Source organism: Solanum verrucosum, unplaced genomic scaffold (genome assembly GCF_900185275.1).
Source record: "Solanum verrucosum unplaced genomic scaffold, falcon-dt-bn FXZP01000113.1, whole genome shotgun sequence".
In the NCBI taxonomy this organism is placed as follows: domain Eukaryota; kingdom Viridiplantae; phylum Streptophyta; class Magnoliopsida; order Solanales; family Solanaceae; genus Solanum; species Solanum verrucosum.
Genome location: NW_026020105.1, coordinates 1,107,813 through 1,118,336, shown reverse-complemented (window position 1 = coordinate 1,118,336; position 10,524 = coordinate 1,107,813).

The following is a 10,524-nucleotide window of genomic DNA, read 5'->3' as shown; positions in this document are numbered from 1 at the left end:
ATCTCGACCCTTTTCAGCAGCCTATACAAAACACATTTTCAAACTGAGGATAAATTGCAAAGAAGTTAAATTGTGATCCTAGATCCAATAGTGACGACGAAGCTCATATACCAGTCAGGAGAATACAGAAGGCATGTCAGAGAATTAATAATAGAAATTTTCAGCTAAATGAAGTTAACAGAAGCCACTAACCCACCTTTTCAATGATAGTCTTTTGGGCATACAAGATATGAAATATGTTACAAAACATTTAAACTTTTAAAAACAGTACTTATATATGCCTTTCAAAAGTTTAGTTGTTATTCATAGTTAAGACTTACAAGTTAAAAGCCAAACAAGGAAAAAAACTAATTACTATGTTAAAGAACTTAGAGGAGGTATCAAGCTTGACAGCCCAAGCCCCAAGCTTCATTCCTCTTGGCAATACTACAGTTTACAGCTTCTTTAGACTTGTAACTCTAACCTTTTTCTCCTTGTTATATCAAAATAGAAAGACAAGTTCTTCCTCAAGTATTTCTTTTCAGTCCCAAATCATCAATTTGGGCTAATATAATCTAAATGTTTGTCAAGATTTTCAGCAAAGAAACTATCAGAATTCCCCAGCTGCACTGGATTAAAACAGGAAAAAGCTTTTTCCTCCTTTTGGCCAGCAAACATTATTTTTCTATACAGAGCCTTCTCTTCAAAGTTGGATTCCAGGTTCAAAGATTCTTAGCAGTATAAAACAATCTTTCCACAATTTAGCATCAGAACATGCTCACAAGTCTCTTGCGATGTAAACATGAACTTACAAAAGGCAAAAGCTATATCATGTAACTTTCAGATTATGTACTTCCAGTTTCTTAAATGTGTGTGCATAATTCTAAATGGAGCATTCATGCTAATCTTTTTTTGGTTGACAGCATGCATGCTAAACTTATTAAAGATACCGGAATTCTTTGTCCATGCGAGCTGTGCAAGGGAACTAAAGTGAGTATTTAGGGTGTGTTTGGTATGAAGAAAATGTTTTCCAATTATCCCATGTTCGGTAGGTTAAATAAATTGGAAAACATTTTCTTTAGGAAAACAAAATAAGGAAAATGAGCTCCCTAATGGAAGTAGGGAAAAAAAGCTCTACTAGGGACTTGATTGTGTCCTCCCCACCCTCCAACACACCTCATCTTCACTCCCACCCCCCATAGCCCTCGTCCCCACCATCTCACGCCCCTACCTTCCATAGTATTTGTCTGAATTATATACAAATACTTTTAGGATAGTTTTTGCTTACCTACCGAACACAAGAAAATAAGTTGTCTAGTAGACATTTTTCAAGAAAACATTTTCCTTCCTACCTAACACACCCTTAGTTTTTTCCATTTCTCTTGCTTCCCTTTTTCACACTCTACGACTTTAGTCGTCTTAATAAACAGTTGTCTTAACTGACTATACTATCACATTCTGTATCACTTCTATAATATTTCCACTGAAACAGTAGCAATGATGTGGATGTAAAGTACTTACAAGTCTCTTGCGTTTCCTAACTGAGGAATTGCCTGCATGACCTGCGCTAGCTTGACCTCTACCTCGATTCATATCTACAGAAATATAAGTAGAGGAGGATATGAAACAATGCATAGGAAGAAAACATTCAACAGAGAAAAAGAACTGTGAAGATCTCATTTGTGCCCGACTTTATTGACCAGCTCTCTAAAGATCTCAATATTAAAATGAAGATTGGTAAAAGAGATACAGCAAGGATTCAAGAATTCTGACTTGGGAAATCAATGCTATCATAGATAAATCGTTAAATCCAACCAAACTTCACTATCATTCATTTACAATAATATAAGTAATATTAATAATAATCTGCCAACTGAAGATTTCTCTGCCGTTCCCTTTTCTTGACGCTACCTATTTTGTTCTCTCCAACTGCACAAACTTAAGATAATTGATTTTAAAGGATCTGCATGGTCTGTTAGTAAGGAGTATATTCTTGCCTGTGACACAGTTTCTTTACTAGTAACACCTAACTACTAGCATTAAGTTTGCAGTTGATTGGGGCAAAAGACACAAGAAAAAGGTAACTAAAAGAAAAGGGAAAGGCGAAAATGAAAGGAAAGATCAAAATGGTCTGAAAAGAAAATTTGAAGACCATCACAGTTGCTTCATGAACTCCCTGTGACATGGCTTGTATCAAAGGGGACCTGGCTATAATGCGACTGCTGAACGGTACAACAATAATGTCAATATGTAACCAAGTAGAGGGCAAACAATTGTAGTATCAAGTTAGAGTTGCAAGGAGGGTAGGCTAAGAAAATAGAGATGAATAGCATTCATCAGTAGCAGGATAAGGAACTGGAAAGCGGGACAGATAGCTATCTTATTATATTTTAGAGTAATATGAGCTACATGTTTTGTGTATTACTCATCCATTGAGTAGTGATAGCTGATATATTTATTTTATCAACAGCAACTGTTCACTGAATGGGCATGTGACTAAAATAAATGAAAAGATAAAGTAGCACCTATTTTCATTTGGAATGGAAGATTTATGCTATGCTATTCTAGAGGGAAGAACAAATTGACTTTAAGATCATATTTAAAAGAGAATGTCAAACTCAAGTCTTACTTATGGTGGTGGTGACAAGTAACTACATCAAAGATTTTCAAGACTTTTTATACTCTCAAACCGAATTTTAACTTGCACCTTGGCTCCAACCTCAAACTGGATTTATTCAATTTGCACCCTCACTTTACAAGAGAGTAACTCAATGGATCATAATAAACATGCAACTAAGAGTTGCAGGTAGTAAATTGAGATTGCAATGTCAAAAAGATAGAGAACGAAAAATCTAATAAGTGTACTAAGCAAAATATATACATATTTTCAGAATGTGAAACCTATAACTGCAATATGCAAAGCGTATGCTAAAGTTGTACTTCTCCTGATAAATAAACTACTCTTTCCTAGGTCAATAAGCTGTAAGATGATATCTGCGTGAGAGTCATAGCATTGCAAGGATACTCAATGATCTGATTAACGCAGTAAAATTTTTGAATACATATTTGGGAAAATGGGGTTATTTACAGCTGCAGAATGGTAACAAATAATACACCCATTCTCGGAAAAAAGGCAATTTACACCAATCCTTCATAATCTAGAGACTTAAAGACAACCTACACTTCTGAAATTTAGTCCTACTAATAAGAGCAAATTAGATAGGCCACCTACTTAAAGGCAGTAAACAAAGAAGCAGTCTTACATACTTTGCTCCTGATGATATAAACTTTAAATTCCACCCCTAGCTCTTCTAATTGTTAAAATTAATGAAATTAATTAGATGCGAGCTAAGAACGAACATATCTTAAGATGAACTGAAAAAGGATTAGATCAAATTTAATTAAGTTTCAAAAATTTGTATAAGATGCTTAGGCTAGAGAAAGGATAAAGTCATGAGTCCAACTTTTCTTTGTTCTCTCCTGTTAGGTTCCCAACCTAAAAATTAGTTCACTAATTTGTCGTTTCAATCATAATTTGTGCATCCTCATAGTTCACTCCAATTCTTTACATTCTTGCCATTAGTTTTTGTATACTTTGAACCTACAGTTTCGATTGTGCACCTCACCCAGGGAGCTGGAAGTTGGCAAAGTTACACTTTACTAATTCCTCACCTCCGCATCATGTATAACTTGGTTTGGATTTGCATCATTTCAACATTTTTGTTTATCTAGTGATATCGCAGGGGAATAAAATATTGTCATGAATGAGCTAATATAATGTCATTTTGTAATCAATACCAACTCTTTTGCACCTTTTTTCTTTTACTTCAAGAGGCACATGTAGCTGCTAAAAAAGTTCAACATTTCCCCTAATAGTAAGCACACATATTCGCAATTTGTGAAATGTATTCTCAGCAATGAAACTACAACTACTTGAGAAAAAAAAAACATCATTCTCTCATAGTAGAAATATACAGAACAGACAGAAATCAGATAACAGTAAATGGCCGAAAATTTTCAGTCTGCATCTGTTGAAATTATATCATTGTACATTTTAAGAATTCCATACTTAACCTAATCTGGGTCCTTGTAACACACAATTATCAAAACAATGCACCATTTTAATAACCAGGAACTAGCAAAAAATCGATGTTAGGGTTTTGAAAGGAAGGTGAATTTCAGCAATCAAAGCAAATTGAGAAGTAAAATACTACTCCAGAAAACTTACGGAGAGCGAGCAAGCAAGCAAATATTGAAGAAGGAATAGTAACAACAAAAAATCACCTGTAAAGAAACTAAATTGAAAGAAACAAAAAAAAGAGAGAAATATACACTACCTGCAATGGAAATTGGAAAACCCTAAATAGCAATATTTCATCCGCGAACGGCAAGAGGTATTTAAATCATAACCGGCGACGGAAAATTGCTATTGTACACTTTTTTGACGATTTTCTTTTTTCAAAAAAAAAAAAAAAAAAAAAACACTTGCGTCTCCATTTGATATGTGCAAAAGTTACATTGTGCTTTCTGCTTACTAAATTTTGTACATGATCGTGTCCTTAAAACTCAAAGCATAAAGTAGTAAAAATGTGTATTTCTTCACTGTTTCTGAGCATTCCATCACTAACATATGTGCCTTGAATGTAACTCTCATCAGTGTTAAGCTTAACTGCCTGTGGGAAATTTGATCCATTGCACTGCTCTACAAGTTCTGTGTTCAATTCTTGTTTAACATCTTACTCCATAAAATATGCTTTGCCAGTTTTCACCTGTTTATCAACACTTGATTTCATTTTGTGATTTCAAATTATGTTTTCATCTCAAAACAAGCCCTTGACTTTCGCAAAATTTCTCTCTAAAGTATGCGACAAGATTAAAAATAATTTAGCATTGATTCTATGAAAAGAAGTTGTGTTGATTTCAATTTTTTTTCTATTTAATCACGACGTCTTTAGTTGTGTATCGGACAAGGAGAATTTCAGTTTCTTGGGCCTGAAAACTATTTTCATTCATACTTTCTTCGGTCATGGTTCAATGTCTGTTCTCGTGTCTTCGGAGTTGGACGTGTTGGCCATAACTTTCATGGATGTGGTTCGTAATTTATATAACATTACATTTGTCATGTTGTTCATAACCTCTCCTACTACTGTCCGCTCTGTTGGTAGCTGCAAACAAAAGTTTTTGATGGAAAACTTCTGTATAAATAGTACTATATCCGGAGATAAGATTCCTAAGTACAAATTCTCCTACTAAACATCGCTCAATCTTCATCTTGAATGAGGTTTAAGTGCTTACCGAAATTGGAAAAACAACTCCAACGTCTCTAGCTTCGCTAAACAATGACTTGGAGGTATGTCGATCTATTATTTCCGTTGTTCTATTGCTCTGAATTCGCTTATCGATATGATATTAGTTTCACCAGTATCAACTCTAGATACTTTTCGAATTCAGTATCTTTTCCAAAGCTATTATTCATTGTTTTTTATGATTTCTTTTACCTAGATATATTCACTCTTGTCACGTGTCACTTCAATATTTGTCCACCTATTCACAAATATTTTCATACCATATACAAGAGTACTTATATAAGATCAAAAGTTTATGATTTTGATTAGAGAAAAATCTATATGTTAAGGAAACATGAAAGGATTTATGCTATTACGTTAATATTTTTTCTTTTAGTTAACAAAGGTAATTTCGCAAGAACTCTACCAGGACAAACCTGGGTGTTTTGCATGTCTCATTTACAGATTTTTTGTTTCTTATTTTAAATTTTAATATTTTAAAATCTGCCTTTTTTTTATATCAACTAAGTTAAACAAAAAAAATGTCTTTTAACTTGCAATTCTTTAAAAAATATATAATTACCTACATAGCAAAAGTATTACCTACATAGCAAAAGTATAATAAAAAATGTACATTATAAATCTTTAGCCTAAAACTTAATTCGATATATAATCATAGAGTTAATATCTTAAAAGGTCACTGAACTATAAGAAATTATCTTGTAAAGTCACTAAACTTTATTTTGTATCACTAAAATCACTCAACTTTATACTTTTATCTTCTAAAATCATTAAACTATATTTGTCACCAAAATAAATCTGACATGGCAAAATAAATTATTTTTTATGCCATATCATTGTGGACCCCACAAATAAATAAATTTATAAAATTTATTTATTTTAATGTCATGTAATCATGGACCCCACAAGTAAACAAAATTATAAAATTTATTCATTTTTTATGTCTTCCCCTCTTAAATTCTGTTTTTGCAATAAAATCCATAACGCTTTTTTTGTGACTATTTCAATCAAAATTTCCTTCTTTTCAACAACATTTAAAAAAATGCTAATCAACATTGGAAATAAATGTTAAATTTAATGACATTTACTATATTGCCTCCCGTGTCCACCTTGTTACATAATCATACTTGTACGTACATCAATTCCAATATAAATAAGCAAAACACAAGTAACATTAGAGCATTTCTAAAAATATATTACATACTAGGCTGTTATGAGCACCATTGTTAGCCAAAAAAAAAAAAAAATCCACAACAATATATAGTGTCGTAATAGGTGTCTCACATAACCACAAAAAATTACAAAGATAATTTTTATACTTTGCTATGATTTCCAATCTTCTTCTTCTTCTTCTGAAGTTCAACAATGTACTCCTTCATGACTTTTCTCTTAAAGAGTCTGCCTCTCTTAGAAGTATGAGATAGTCTAGTAGTTTCGATACCTTTAATTGCAACTTCATCAACACCTTGAGCAGCCACTACATCAGTTTGAACAACTATTACCTGTTCTTCAATTGGTGCCTTGTGAACAATAAATAAATAAATAAATAAAGGTATTGATAGAGAAAGCATTCAAATTGTATTAACTTTAAAACAATCATTACCTGAGTTATGGTCGACTGATATGCCAAATTCAATCCTTGGTGATTATTACTCCACATCTCCGGGCGATACATATTTAAATAATCCCCGCCATTTGAAGCTGCTTGAGCTGGACTTATAGCCTCCAAATAATGGCTTGAAGATGATTCTCCGGCTTTGACAAATTTATAATGTACTCTCACATTATGTCCATACTTTTTGCAAATCGAACACATAACCTGCGTAGAACCTTTTTTGGATAGCTTTTGAGGTCGCCTTTTTTCAGACTTCTACTCAGCTCTTTTTTCAGCTTTTCCAACAGCTTCAACCTTTTTTTTCTTCTCTAATTCTTCAGGCTTTTTCCTTGATTTGGGCTTTCTTCCTCGCTTTTTCTTCACAATTTTAGGTGGTATTACCTCTCCACAGTCTACAACCTCAGGCCAGTGATCTTTTGGATTTGTTGGATTGATGTAATGTGAATATACATTCTTGAAAGTTTCAATTGTGTAGAATGTATCCACATAATCCTCCACTCTTTCACTATTTCCACTAATACATGCATATGCATGAGGACATGGTAGTCCAGTAAGTTCCCATCTTCTACATGTACAACTCTTTGCCTTCATGTCAACAATATTAACTCCACCAAGACCATCTACCGAGACTCTTGGCCCCCTGAATAATCAGTTTTAAATCAAATTGCTTCCTTGCTAATCTTGTTCAATTTTTTCACAATTTTTGGGCAAATTGAACTATCAAACTTTGCAACCCACTCTCTCTTCTTGTACATTCTTTTCATCAACTTGTTTTTTTTTTTATCATTTCTAGCATTGTAATAATAGCTTTTATCTCTAGCATCAAGTATATACCTAAAATAAGTGCTACATTAGTAATACATATTATAAACTAATAACTATAACAACTACATACTCAGTGTAATCTCACAAGTCATGTCTAAGGGATAAAGTGTGCATAGACCTTACTCCAACTTAACATACATCAGTCGATAAAGGTGATCAACATAATAAGAAATAACAGACAACAACACCATCCTAACAAGAAACTTATTAGTCGATATTTCCAAAGACAACCTTGGCCTAACAATGTAACTTATGCAATTACCTAAAGGCATAAATAACAACGTGATGACCAAAAAATAAGTGGATGAAAGTATTTAATTAATTACCTGTTAAAGCTTTCACACAAGTTGTTGAGTAACATATCACATTTTGTATTTGTTCTAAACAATGCTCTAGTCCAACTTTGAACTGGCCTTTCTGGGTTTTTGAAACACTCTCTTGCCGCTTTGTCCTCTTGGTCATGTTCTTCCATGCATTTCTGGAAGATCACTTGTTGCTTGCCCTAGCAGCATTCCATATCAAATCCTTCAAAACTTTGCCTTTATGTTTTTGCTTGAAGTTCTAATACATGTGTCTAACACAATTTCTATGTTCTGCTTCCGAAAACAAATCTTTTACAACTCCAATCAGACCCTACATAAGAAACAAAGTAGTAACATATGTATTTTAAACAGTATAAAGAACAAAAAGATATAAAAGATTTTTACTCACTTTTTGCCTGTCAGACATAAAGGCAATGTGGTGACTATTTATGATGTCTAAATCATATCCAAGAATGTCAATAAACCAGCTCCATGTTTCTTTACTCTCTGCTTCAGCTATCACAGCATAAGCAACTGGAAATATACAATTATTTGGGTCTATTGCCACGGCAGATAATAAATTTCCTCCGTATGTGCCTTTTTGCCAGCAACCATCTAGGCTAATTAATGGCCTACAACCTGATTTAAAAGCTTCCTTGAGTGCTCTCATACACACGTAAAATCCCAAGAATTTTCCCTCATCTCTCCAAATTACAAATTAGATCCAGGATTAGATCTAAGCAATTCAGCTCTATACGATAGTAGCTTGCCATATTGAAGACCCTCATCACCATAAACCCATTTTAATGCTTGATTTTTAGCCCTCCAAGCCTTCAAATTTTCTATAGTATAATCAAAGTCCTTCCTTACTATTTCAACAATACTACTAATGTTCCAACCTGGATCAGCTTTAAAAATATTCAAATACTTTCTAGCAATGTACTTGGGAGATAAGTGGAAATTATCAAACACCTTAGCACCTTTATGTTTCAGATAAAGTGACTTGATATGAACAGTTGGATCACGCTTATTCACTTTACTAGCATAAATTCTAAAGGGGCAGCCATCAACCTTACAAATACAAACCACCCTCTGTTGATCATTGGGTTTAAAACGTAATTGCCTTCTTTTTCTAATACCCAATTCCCTACAAGCTTCTTTGAATTGCTTGAAATTCTTAAACTTCATCCCTAATTCAAATATAAGGAAATTCTTGTTTTTACCTTCATCATATTCTTGACCATTGTTTTCTCCTTTATCAGATTGAACATTATCATCAGGCAATTCATCTGAATATGCATAATCAGATTCAACATCAGCATTTTGTAAAGGTACTAAAATTTCAGAGCTAACTGAGACATTGACACTTGCATTTTTTGGTCTTCCTCTAAGCTTCTTGACTTGTTGATCGTCAATAAGAACGTGTTGATCGTCAATAAGAACTTGTTGATCGTCAACAAGAACTTGTTGATCATCAATAAGAACTTGTTGATCATTAATAACATCTTGGAAATCGTCATCTTCATCGGACAAATTATAGTCTGGATCACTAAACTCCTTATCTACTTCATTAGTTACATCACCTCTAATACCTTGTAAAACAACTTTCGTTGAATTTTCCTGAATTAAAAAGTTTTTGTCCACACCATTATCCTCCCTATTATCAACTATTGTATCTTCAATGCCGATATCGCTAACAACTTCCAAATAGTTTGAAAAATGCAGTTCTAAAGCCTTTGAAGTTTCAGGAAAACATGAACCAGAATTCTAAAATAAAAAAAGATAGAAAGAATACTTAGCATTAAATATTTACTTCATACTAATAATAGTATAATCATAAAAAAATATATAAGTCACTCTTACAAACGAATAAATATTAATCCATATGAATAATTTATAGCTGAATGAAAGAAAAAACCATATAGGCTAAAGCATGAATTTTTAATTTTAGAGCACTGAAATGGATACTAAGGTTACAAAGACATTAGTTAATCACAACCTGGTACACGAAATCAACAATAAACTAACCTCCTCTAAATACAGGGAAAAAAAATTAGAATACAAAAAGCCCTAAACCCATTTCGAGATTCTACAACAAAAGGACAATATAGTTAAAAATTTATATTTTTTACCTCATTTTGAAGTAGGATTGGTTTAGCAAGCGCGTAGTGGTCCCTTTCGTCGGTATTAGAGGCTTGTGGGTGCAGGGGGGACCATTCTTTTACAGATTTCATCACATTATTCCTCGAAGAAATGAAGGAATCCATTGTTTATGAAAAATTTCAGCATCAATAACCTTTAAATAAACTTTACAACACCTCTTTGTGGATGAGAATTTTGGGAGAAATAGAGAAAGAAGTAGAAGAAGGAAGCGGGAGATTTGGGCAGAAATAGGGTTTTACTATTTAAGATGAAGACAACTTGTAGGTGGGTTGGGATATTGATAAATTAATTTTACAATTTCATTTATTTGTGGGGTCCACGATGACATGTCATA